The 10,759-nt window shown below is 42.6% G+C and overlaps 1 long non-coding RNA gene across 1 annotated transcript; it reads left to right on the top strand.

Annotated features, from left to right (window-relative positions):
• The first annotated feature begins 5,407 nt into the window (after nt 1-5,407).
• On the top strand, nt 5,408-10,759 carry LOC148149567 (uncharacterized). Its single transcript, XR_015757599.1, has 3 exons — nt 5,408-5,661; nt 8,344-8,453; nt 10,640-10,759. It is a non-coding gene; the product is annotated as an uncharacterized LOC148149567 (long non-coding RNA).

The following is a 10,759-nucleotide window of genomic DNA, read 5'->3' as shown; positions in this document are numbered from 1 at the left end:
AACCAATCTTAAGCCTCCCCACTAATTTAAACTTGCAACACAGAAATGATTTAACCCGTGCTGTAATCTGTTAAAATTCAAGAGAACGATCCCAAAAGTCACTATTTAAAGTAAATATTAGCAACTTTAATTTTTTAAAGTCTAACACAGAATAATTAACTAACAACTATTTACATCTCATTTATCTAAACCTATCTTTCATCTTCCCCTCAACAATACTTTTCTGATAAAACCCCCAAGTAAAATTTACAGAAGAATTCAAATTTCAAAACCAGCCAGCTGTTGTATCTTCTCTTTGTATCTTCCTCAGTCATCTTTTCTTCTTCTTAGGCATTTCTGTTTCACAGGTTATTGATAGATAAAGGTACCTTTAAGAGAGTTATTCTATGGGTCATCTGCAGATATTGGTGGCTTGATAGTTCTCCCCCCCCAACTGTTCAATTTTCCCCAGGCTCAAACCCCAAAGCATCTGTTTGTTTCAATTTATTTTAATATTGTCAATATCCTGAATTCAAAAGTTTGAGGTATAATTTAAACCAATTGGCCGAATTTGAATTTGTTTTTGTCTCCAGGCAACCCAGTCAGTGCTAGCTGTTCTGAACCAGAAGTTACATTGTAAATTCTCCAGCACTCTGTGTGCTTCTCTAAGTCCTTGCGAGCTTTCAACTTTCTTTAAGGTACAGTACCCCTTACACCTTCAGAACAATCTCACCTATCCTACACTATTCCATCATCATCCATATGATTATCCATTGACCATTTAAGTGCACTTAACTTTGGTGAGTCTACTACTGTTGCAAGGTGTTCCATGCACTTACTACTCTCTGAATAAAGAATGTACCTCTGACATCTGTCTTATATCTATCACGCCTCAATTTAAAGTTATGTCCCTTCGTGTTAGCCATCGCCATCTGAGGAAAACATCTCTCACTGTCCACCCTATCTAATCCTCTGATCATCCTCTATGTCTCTCTTAAGTCACCTCTTAACCTTCTTATCTCTAATGAAAACAGCCTCAAATCCCACAGCCTTTCCTCATAAGACCTTCCCTCCATACTAGGCAACATCCAGGTAAATCTCCTCTGCACCCTTTCCAATGTTTCTACGTCCTTCCAATAATGCGGTGACCAGGACTGTACATAGTACTCCAAGTGCGGCTACATCAGAGTTTTGTGCAGCTGCAACATGACCTCATGGCTCTGAAACTCAATCCCTCTACCAACAAATCCTAACATACCGGATGCCTTCTTGACAACCCTAATACCCTGGATGGCAACTTTCAGGGATCTATGCACATGGACACTGAGATCTCTCCGCTCATCCACACTACCAAGAATCTTACTATTGAGTGAAAAGCCATCAACAAATCTTCTTATTGGATGAGGCAACTTTCCATTTTACTTTTAGGGCTTTTATTTTGGAAATAATCATCTCTATTGCAGATTTTAACACAATAGCTCGCATTCAGACCTATCAGGAGGCAAATGGCATTGCAGATGGCCTGGCCAACATTGACTTCTGCTAAGTTTTTGGATGGTTCTTGATAAGTTTAGCCACATGATTACAGCAGTCATCCTTGTGAGGCTATTTAATGTGTTCGTTCTAACTATATATATATAGATATGTATTAATTTCTTGTATTCTGTTTGTGACATTGCAGTGATGTTTAACTTCAATGCAAAGGCCTTCATGGATTGCTCATGCAATAAGAGCTTTTGACATTTTCAATCTCGATATCTGAGGACAGTGCTGTCTGTGCCCAAAAGAATACAAATACATTTGGGATCCATTCCTTTTTGCATTGCACATTCTCCAAAACCTTCATTCAGAAAAAGATTTGGTAAAAGATAGAAGAGTGAATTTTGAGCCTTTCACAAGGATTCTGGGTAATCCAAGATGGAGGATGGGAAAAATTTCTGGTTGTAAAGGCTGCTCCTTTTTTGAGGTATTTTAGGGGCTGGAGGTGATTTCCTCGAATTCCAGGAGCAGCAATTACTATTTCATATGCTGTTGCATTGTTTTAGAACTTTGGGAAAAAAAGGTCAAAACAACAGCAGTTTTAAAAGGGAGAAGAACAGACAAAGGAAGCACATGGTGAGGTTAGTGCAGGAGAGAAAGACAGAAAGAAATTGACAATGACTTTGCTGTTTGAATTCATGTATCGCTGGACATCAGAGTCATCTGGGAAAATGAACAAACAGTGAAATTCACAACTGATCTTGGAGGAACTGTTGGGCGAAGTTCACAGCATAGAATCAGATAAATTAATTGTTGTTTTAAGTGTGGCCTACAGAGAATCTGCAGTAGTGAGTAGAGTGGGTTCTTTCTTGGTTATCTGTTTTTGGAGACATGTCTCTTGATTAAACTTAAAATATAAGCCATAACTATTAATTTAATCTGGGGCAGTGTTTGTAGAGGAATAAGACGTTGTTATTTTCTGGGTCTGTAGCTTGTGAAGGAGCAAGAATGGCCTTTAATAGAGTGATATGTACTTCTTGTCAGATGTGGAATTTAAAGAGAGTTTAAGGGTTACTGCAGATTATATCTGCCATAAATGCTGTTGGATGCGAATCTTACCAGATCGAATGGATCGGCTGGAGAGACAGTTAGAAGCAATGAGGAATTTGCAACAGCAACAGTATTTGATGGATGGCAGTTATCAGAAGGGGGGAGAATCTCAGATACAGTCACATAGATGGGTTAACTCCGGGAAAGGTAAGAGAGGTAGGCAGCTAGTGCGGGCGTCTTTCGTGACTCTACCCATTTCAAACAGGTATACTGTTTTGGAAAATGTAGGAGGTGATGGATTCTCAGGGGAACATAGCATGAACAGCCAAGTTTCTGGCTGTAATGCAATGAGGGGTACATCGGGTGCCAAGAGATCAATTGTTTTAGAGGATTCTCTAATCCAAGGTACAGACATACGTTTCTGTGGCCAGCAGCGAGAAAGCAGAATGGTATGCTGCTTCACTGGTACCAGGATCAAGGGTGTCTCAGAGACAGTGCAGAATGTTCTCACAGGGGTAGAGGGGTCAGCAAGAGGTCATTGTCCACATTGGAACCAATGACATAGGAAGGGAAAAGGTTGAGATTCTGAAGGGAGATTACAGAGTTTGGCAGGAATTTAAAAAGGAGGTCCTTGACAGTAGTAATACCTGGATTACTCCCAGTGCTACGAGCTAGTGAGGGCAGGAATAGGGGGAGAGAGCAGATGAATGCATGGCTGAGGAGCTGGTGTATGGGAGAAGGATTCACATTTTGGATCATTGGAATCACTTCTGGGCTAGAAGTGATCTGTACAAGAAGGACGGATTGCACCTAAATTTGAAGGGGACTAATATACTGGCAGGGACATTTGCGAGAGCTGCTCAGGAGGATTTAAGCTAGTAAGGTTGAGGGGGTGGTGGGGGCGGGGGTGGGACCCAGGGAGATAGTGAGGAAAGAGATCAATCTGAGACGGGTACAGCTGAGAACAGAAGTGAGTCAAACAGTCAGGGCAGGCAGGGACAAGGTAGGACTAATAAATTAAACTGCATTTATTTCAATGCAAGGGGCCTAACAGGGAAGGCAGATGAACTCAGGGCATGGTTAGGAACATGGGACTGGGATATCATAGCAATTACAGAAACATGGCTCAGGGATGGGCAGGACTGGCAGCTTAATGTTCCAGGATACAAATGCTACAGGAAGGATAGAAAGGGAGGCAAGAGAGGAGGGAGAGTGGCGTTTTTGATAAGGGATAGCATTACGGCTGTGCTGAGGGAGGATATTCCTGGAAATACATCCAGGGAAGTTATTTGGGTGGAACTGAGAAATAAGAAAGGGATGATCACCTTATTGGGATTGTATTATAGACCTCCTAATATTCAGAGGGAAATTGAGAAACAAACTTTGAAGGAGATCCCAGCTATCTGTAAGGATAATAGGGTGGTTATGCTGGGGGATTTTAACTTTCGGAGGGGGTGCAGAAGAGGATTGCAAGGATGTTACTGGGACTGGTGGGTTTGAGTTACGTGTAGAGCCTGGCTAGGCTGGAGTTTTTTCACTAGCTCATAGGAGGCTGAGGAGCAACCTTATAGAGGTTTATAAAATCATGACAAGAATAAGTATGCCGAATAACAAAGGTCTTTTCCATAGGGTTGGGCCGTTAAAACTAAAGGGCATAATTTTAAGGTGAGAATAGAAAGATTTAAAAGGGACATGAGGCACAACGTTTTCACTCAGCGCGTGAGTCGTATGTGGAATGAACTTCCAGAGAAAGTGGTAGATGCAGGTAAAATTACAACATTTGAACAGGTGCATGAATAGGAAACATTCAGAGGGATATGAGCCAAATGCAGGCAAATGGAATTCGTTTAGTTTGGGAAATTTGGTCAATATGGATGAGTTAGACCGAAGGGTCTGTTTCCGTGCTGAATGACCCTATGACACTAAATACTGTATACAAAGGAGATGGTGTTGTAAACTCACACAGGAAAGGCTTATACTTTGTAAAGGATACAAATAGTGAGGAATTATACTGCAGCAAAGTGAAATACTTAGGAATGTAAGGAATAAATTCGAGGGACATGATTTATGTCAGCAGAAAAAACAAATAACATTGGAAAACTGGTCAGTAAGTAAGGAGGTGAATGCCAGAATTTCTAAACAAACTTCCATATTATTACAGGAATGATAGGAAGGGATTGTGCAGTCTCACAAGACAACCCTTGTGAAACAAGCCGACAACATTGCTGTGGTTTCCAAAATCTGACCACATTTGGTCTGAATGGAAAACAGAATGAATAGTATTGCAACAGAATTACAATTGCCACTTCCACCAGTATCTGCAATTAGGTTTCACAGGCTGCATTGTCCACATGAGCTCATAGGAAAGCCCAAACCAACAATGTGGAGCTCCAATCAACTTCAGATTCAAATAAACAATAAATGTACAAGTAATGATTGGATCAATGTCTGTGGAAAATGATGACTGAACATTACAGAAATCAAAATGATGTATTGATTTGTTCTTCAGGATATGCAGTCAAAGGAATTTAACATTCCTTTCTGATGGATTAACCGTGACCTTATCGCTAACTCTCACCACTGAGACACTATGTTGTGAGTTTACATCCTGGCGCAATGCAGGAAACCCTGGGAAGAACCTAACCATTTTGTGGCTAAGTGTAAGTCAAGCAACATTTGGTGAAGTGATTCTCACCACAACGCCGAGCAAGTTTTTTCATTGTATTTTACCAAAGTTGCCACTTTAATTGCCGTTTGAGCCTTTACGGCAAGGACCACGCCCTATTTCAGCCCCATCTTGATATCACACCGTTCCTGGAGCACCTCGCCATTCACTGGGGATTATGGCACCCGGAGCCATGTTGAAAAGGCCATTGACGAGCACTGACAGACTGGAGCTTCTTTGCACAGATCCTGACATTTGTCCCAGGAATGGCAGACAGGAACAATTCCTCAGCAGGGTCCTGGAGGTCCTGCTGATGCGAAGGTGGGATTTTTCCCCTCCCCCAGGCCCAGCAGTGGAGGCAATGACACCAGACCAGGTCCTGTCCAGATCTGGTCCTGGGCCGCTGCCCATGTTAAAGCAGTTTCCACCATCTGAAGGAATGCCCAGCACTGCAGGAAGAAAGTTGGTGCCCTTCTCCACCCTCCAGGGTAAGTGCCATCACTGCTCACTGATACCTCAATTTCACTTCATCTCTGCTCGTGCACCCACCTTCCATAAAGGCACATGCTCTGCCACTCTCACTAATGCATGTGACATCTTCCACGTTGGCTGCCACCCTTTCCAAATTGTAACACCGCTAATCTTACACACCCTCTGAACTAGCTGCTCACTCACATGGAAAACTTTCCCACCCACACCAACAGCAATAGCTGTGCCACCCACTCTCATCTTCCTCCTCTGCATCTCTCTAACTCTAGGTGCAAAATAGCCCACGGTAGAGTAGAAAGTGTCAAGATAGGTTGTGTGTTGTCTGCCATTTGGTTCCTTACTTGTCTAAAGCAGGGGATCCTGCCTCTGACCACACTGAGCAAAGACTGCATTGGACTGAGGCCTGCTGCCAACAAGGGTGGGCTGCCTGACTATGTGTCTGTGCTAAATGGCATGGCAAGACAGTATTGATAGGAGATAGTGAGGACTGCAGATACTGGAGAAGTCAGAGTCCATGAAGTGTGGTGCTGGAAAAAGCACAGTGGGTCAGACAACATTTGAGGAGCTAGAGAGTGGATGTTTTGGGCTTAACTCTTCATCAGGACTCTTGATACAAGCCTGGTTACTCTAATTGTAGGTGTTAAACTATAAAAATGTAAGGCAATACAAGGCAGGGATGTTTCAAACATTCAAGCGGGCCATTGATGACACTGTCATATGTGGCATCTTGCTGTATACAAATGTTGTGCTTCTTTCTTTACATCACTCGGGACACTTCTCAAAGCATCTCCTGGCTGCTAAGCACTTTAAGAAATCCTGAATGCCTAAAAGGTGCAAACTAAATATTTTATTGCTTTAATGTTGATCAACAGCCAGCGCTGAGAAACAACATCTAAGGTAAACATGGATAAGACTGAAATGCTGACAATGTAGCAGGATGATACACCAACTAGTTTATCAGTGGACTGACATAACTCCTTTAACAGAGCTCACTGTTGTAGGAGAAAGTGAGGACCGCAGAGACTGGAGATCAGAGTTGACGGTAAGGTGCTGGAAAAGCACAGCAGGTCAGGCAGCATCTGAGGAGCAGGAGAGTCAACATTTCAGGCATAAGCCCTTCAGCAGGAATCTGATGTTGCCTGACCTGCTATCCGTTTCCAGCACTACACACTAGAATTTATTGTTGTGTCCTGTTTCACAAGAAATCACATATTTGACAAAACTCTGCAGGTGAAATTCACCAAGGCCTCTTGTAAACCCACAAACATCACCAGCTAGGAAGATAGGGGCACTATCTTGCATGGGAACACCATCACTTGCAAGTTCTTCTCCAGGTCACTGTGAAGATTGACACAAAGTATTTATTAAGTTCTTCACCTATTTCCTTATCTCCCAACATGAGCCTTCCTACATCAATTTGGAGCGACCCAATTTCTACTTTGCCTCTCATTTGTTTCTTATATATTGAAAGAAACTTTTACTATCATTTCTAATAGGTGGCACGGTGGCACAGTGGTTAGCACTGCTGCCTCACAACGCCAGAGACCTAGGTTCAATTCCTGCCTCAGGTGACTGACTGTGTGGAGTTTGCACATTCTCCCCGTGTCTGCGTGGGTTTCCTCCAGGTGCTCCGGTTTCCTCCCACAGTCCAAAGATGTGCAGGTCAGGTGAATTGGCCATGCTAATTTGCCCATAGTGTTAGGTGAAGGGGTAAATGAAGGGGGGTGGACTTGTTGGGCTGAAGGGCCTGTTTCCACACTGTAAGTAATCTAATCTAATAGTACTGGCTAGCTTACCTTCATATTTGATCCTTATTTCTCTCTTTGTTATCCTGTTTGTTTTTGTAGTCTTCCCAATCTTCTGATTTTCCAGTGCTCTGGGCCACTTTATAGGTTCTCTCTTTTTCTTTGATACATTTCCTGACTTCCTTTATCAGCCATGGCTGTCTACTCCCCCTGGATAATCTTTCCTTTCTTTGGGATGAACCTCTGTACTGTGTCCTCAATTACACCCAGAAACTCCTGCCATGATTGCTCTACTGTCTTCCCACGAGGCTCTGCTTCCAGTCAGTTTTCGTCAGTTCCTCTCTCATGCCCTTGTAATTACATTTATTTAACTGTAACACCATTACATCCATTTTGCCTTCTCTCTTTCAAACTGCAGTCTGAACTCTACCATATTATGAACACTACCTCCAAAGTGTTCTCTTACTTTAAGATCTTTTATAAAGTCTGGCTCATTACATGGCACTAAGTCCAGAATAGCCTGCTGCCTTGTGGGCTCCATCACAAGCTGTTCCCAAAAGCCATCCTGAATTCCCTTTCTTTGGATCCACCGGCAACATTATTCACCCAATCCATTGAAGTCCCCCATGATCACTGTGACTTTGCCTTTCTGACATGCCCTATTTATTTCCTGGTACATCTTGTGCCCCTGGTCCTGACCATTGCTGGGAGGTCTGTATATAACTCACATTATGGTTTTTTTGCCTTTGTGGTTCCTCAACTCCATCCATACAGACTCCACATCATCTGACCCTATATCATTCAGTGCCATAGATTTAATTTCATTTTTTAATTTCGTTAAGGTTAATTTTCTGCCAGATTACCGAGCCTGGAAACTCACCAAGACTTGGGCTTTCACTCTGAGCTCCCTCTGAACATTTTGTTTTCATTTCCCAGGGATGGTGTTTGGGCCTTTCAGAGGAACTCCAAGCCTCTTCGAGACTGTTCATTGCTGGCCATAGAGCTTACAACCCCCACCATGAGAAAGGTGGCAGGTTTGGTATCCGGTGAGTTTGAAATACAGTTCCCATTTCTTGTTTTTAATTCCCCTCCATCCCACCTCGCAAGAAATGGGAGTCTATATTAAGGTTGAAATGAAAATGATTCTAGGATTCAAAACAGCTATTATTGTGAGAAATAGCGCCTGACATTGCATTAATTTTAGAATTGTGCAGTACAGAAGGTCCTATCGAATCTGTACTCCAAAGCTCCATGTACCAACAGTTGGCCCATGGCCATGAATGTCATGATATTTTAAGTGTTCATTCAAGCATTTTTTACAGGTTGGGAGGTTACTCTCCTTATCTACCCTTCCAGGCAGTGCTTTCCAGATTCCTTACACCCTCTGGGTGAGAAAGTCTTTCTTCACACCCCTCTCCCTGACTTAGGTGGCTCACTCTACCTCAGTACCATAGCCAGTTTACCTTTCATCTCTCTCTCTCTCTCTTTTCCTTTTGTGAATCCTGTTGTTAAAGCTGCGAGCTTATTTCAATTTATGCAGATCCTTGACAAGTAACAATTGTACAATATCAGTTTCAGTGTCTGTAGCTCAGCTAAAATGACACCATCATCCCTGCCCTCTGGTATTTTTAAAATAAGTTGTCACTGATTGCATTCCAGTATTTTTAATTCATCTCAGTCCAAACCGCACAGCCGCATCCCATGAGCAGCAGTTCCCTCGAAACTAGTTAAACAACATCTGTAATAACAAAAAGAATTTCTAACCATCCATGGTCCTGCAAACATCCAATCATGCACAAAATTAGATATTTATTCAGGGGACCTTCTTGATAAATGTTAATTGTCAGAATATTGTTGGAAGACTCAATCCCACTACAAGATGGGGTTGGAATAACATCTATTCTTTGCACTGCCCTATTGACATTGTGCTGCCTGTTTGGCTACCACAGGAAGGAGCCTGGTTCCATCAATGCAGGTGGTGTGTGGCTCCTGGAATTACACCAGGGATGTACGTTTGAATTTGCAGCCATGACTCATTTATCCTTCCCAGCTGAAGGCACTTATTAGCTTGCAATGAGGTGAGGACATCCTCCGCAGAAGTCTATATCAATGTGCCCTGTGTATTGGGTCTACTTTGTGCCTCTCTCATTCTCCAGCTGCAGGTTTTAACTCCAAAAAAGAAGCAGCAGGGTGGAGCAGGGGAGACGGGTGCACAGAGGAGGGACACAGGAGACGGCTTAAGGGAGGATACAGGAAAGGAACACAAGAGAAGAGGACAAGAAAGGGTGGCAGAGAAGGAACAGATATGAGGGGTGCAGGGACAGTGGCACAGAGGGCACAATGGAGGTGAGGGGAAAGGTACAATGGAGGGGCTTCAGGAGAGGTTACAAAGGAGGGGCAGAGTGGAGAGGTATACTTCATAAAATGCCTATACTTGTTGCGCTGAATGTTTGCCTGAACAACACTTGGAGAATTAAAACAATTGTCGACAAAATATATAGCCTTTGAAGTGAGAGGCACAGTGTGCAAGAACATGCTTGACAAAACTACAACTCCTCATTTCGCTTCGGACAGTGTTTTTGATAAAATGGCCCAACTCCACATTCTACCCTGAGCTCACAATGCCCCTCATTTTATGTCCATTCACTCTGAATTGGCCAATGCTCCCATTGCAGGCAATGGATTTGGAACAAGCAGGCACCACTTGGTGACTTCAAAGGTGACACAATCACGTTTCAATTTTCAGACTGACAATGCTGAGTTAAGACACAAGTACAGTTCCTCGCCATTTTAATCTTTCATTTAAGGAACTCTTGGATATGATTATGTCACTGAAGGTTATAAAATCTTGCTTTTATAACCGAGCCTTATAACTATTATTGGAACAATTAGTGGACAAGTGATGAGTGTGTTACTGTCTTATTATCTGTTGCTATTTTCAAACTGACCCTTTCGAAAAGAATGATGCTCCAATGATGCTGTCAGAAAATTCCAGTATTTGACCATGAGGCATTGGAGTAACTCTGGTAGATATCCAGGTCAGATAGTATTTGACTGTCAGAGGAACTTCGGAGGTTTCTTCAGAACAATGCTTTTGCTTCTTGGTGCCAGAATTTGGATGAGATGGTGACAGTAGGCACTACAACAACAATGGGTTAATGAGAGAGGATGGTAGTGTTAATATCTGTGTAATCACATTGTTAACCTTGTTAATATCTTTGTTTATGTTAAGAAGAACCAGATGGTACTATTAATTGTCTGAGCCCAAAAAAGATGGAGAGAGACCAAGAAAGAGAGAGCATTGGAAATACTTAGGAGTAGAACATGCTGTAAGACTGAGTCGTCAATAAAC

The sequence above is a fragment of the Chiloscyllium plagiosum genome, unplaced genomic scaffold (assembly GCF_037043375.1).
Source record: "Chiloscyllium plagiosum isolate Xiang-an unplaced genomic scaffold, Cpla_swu_hap1 HiC_scaffold_7, whole genome shotgun sequence".
Lineage (NCBI taxonomy): Eukaryota > Metazoa > Chordata > Chondrichthyes > Orectolobiformes > Hemiscylliidae > Chiloscyllium > Chiloscyllium plagiosum.
Note: the sequence above shows the minus strand (reverse complement) of the source record. Positions and strands in the feature narration are given on the sequence as shown.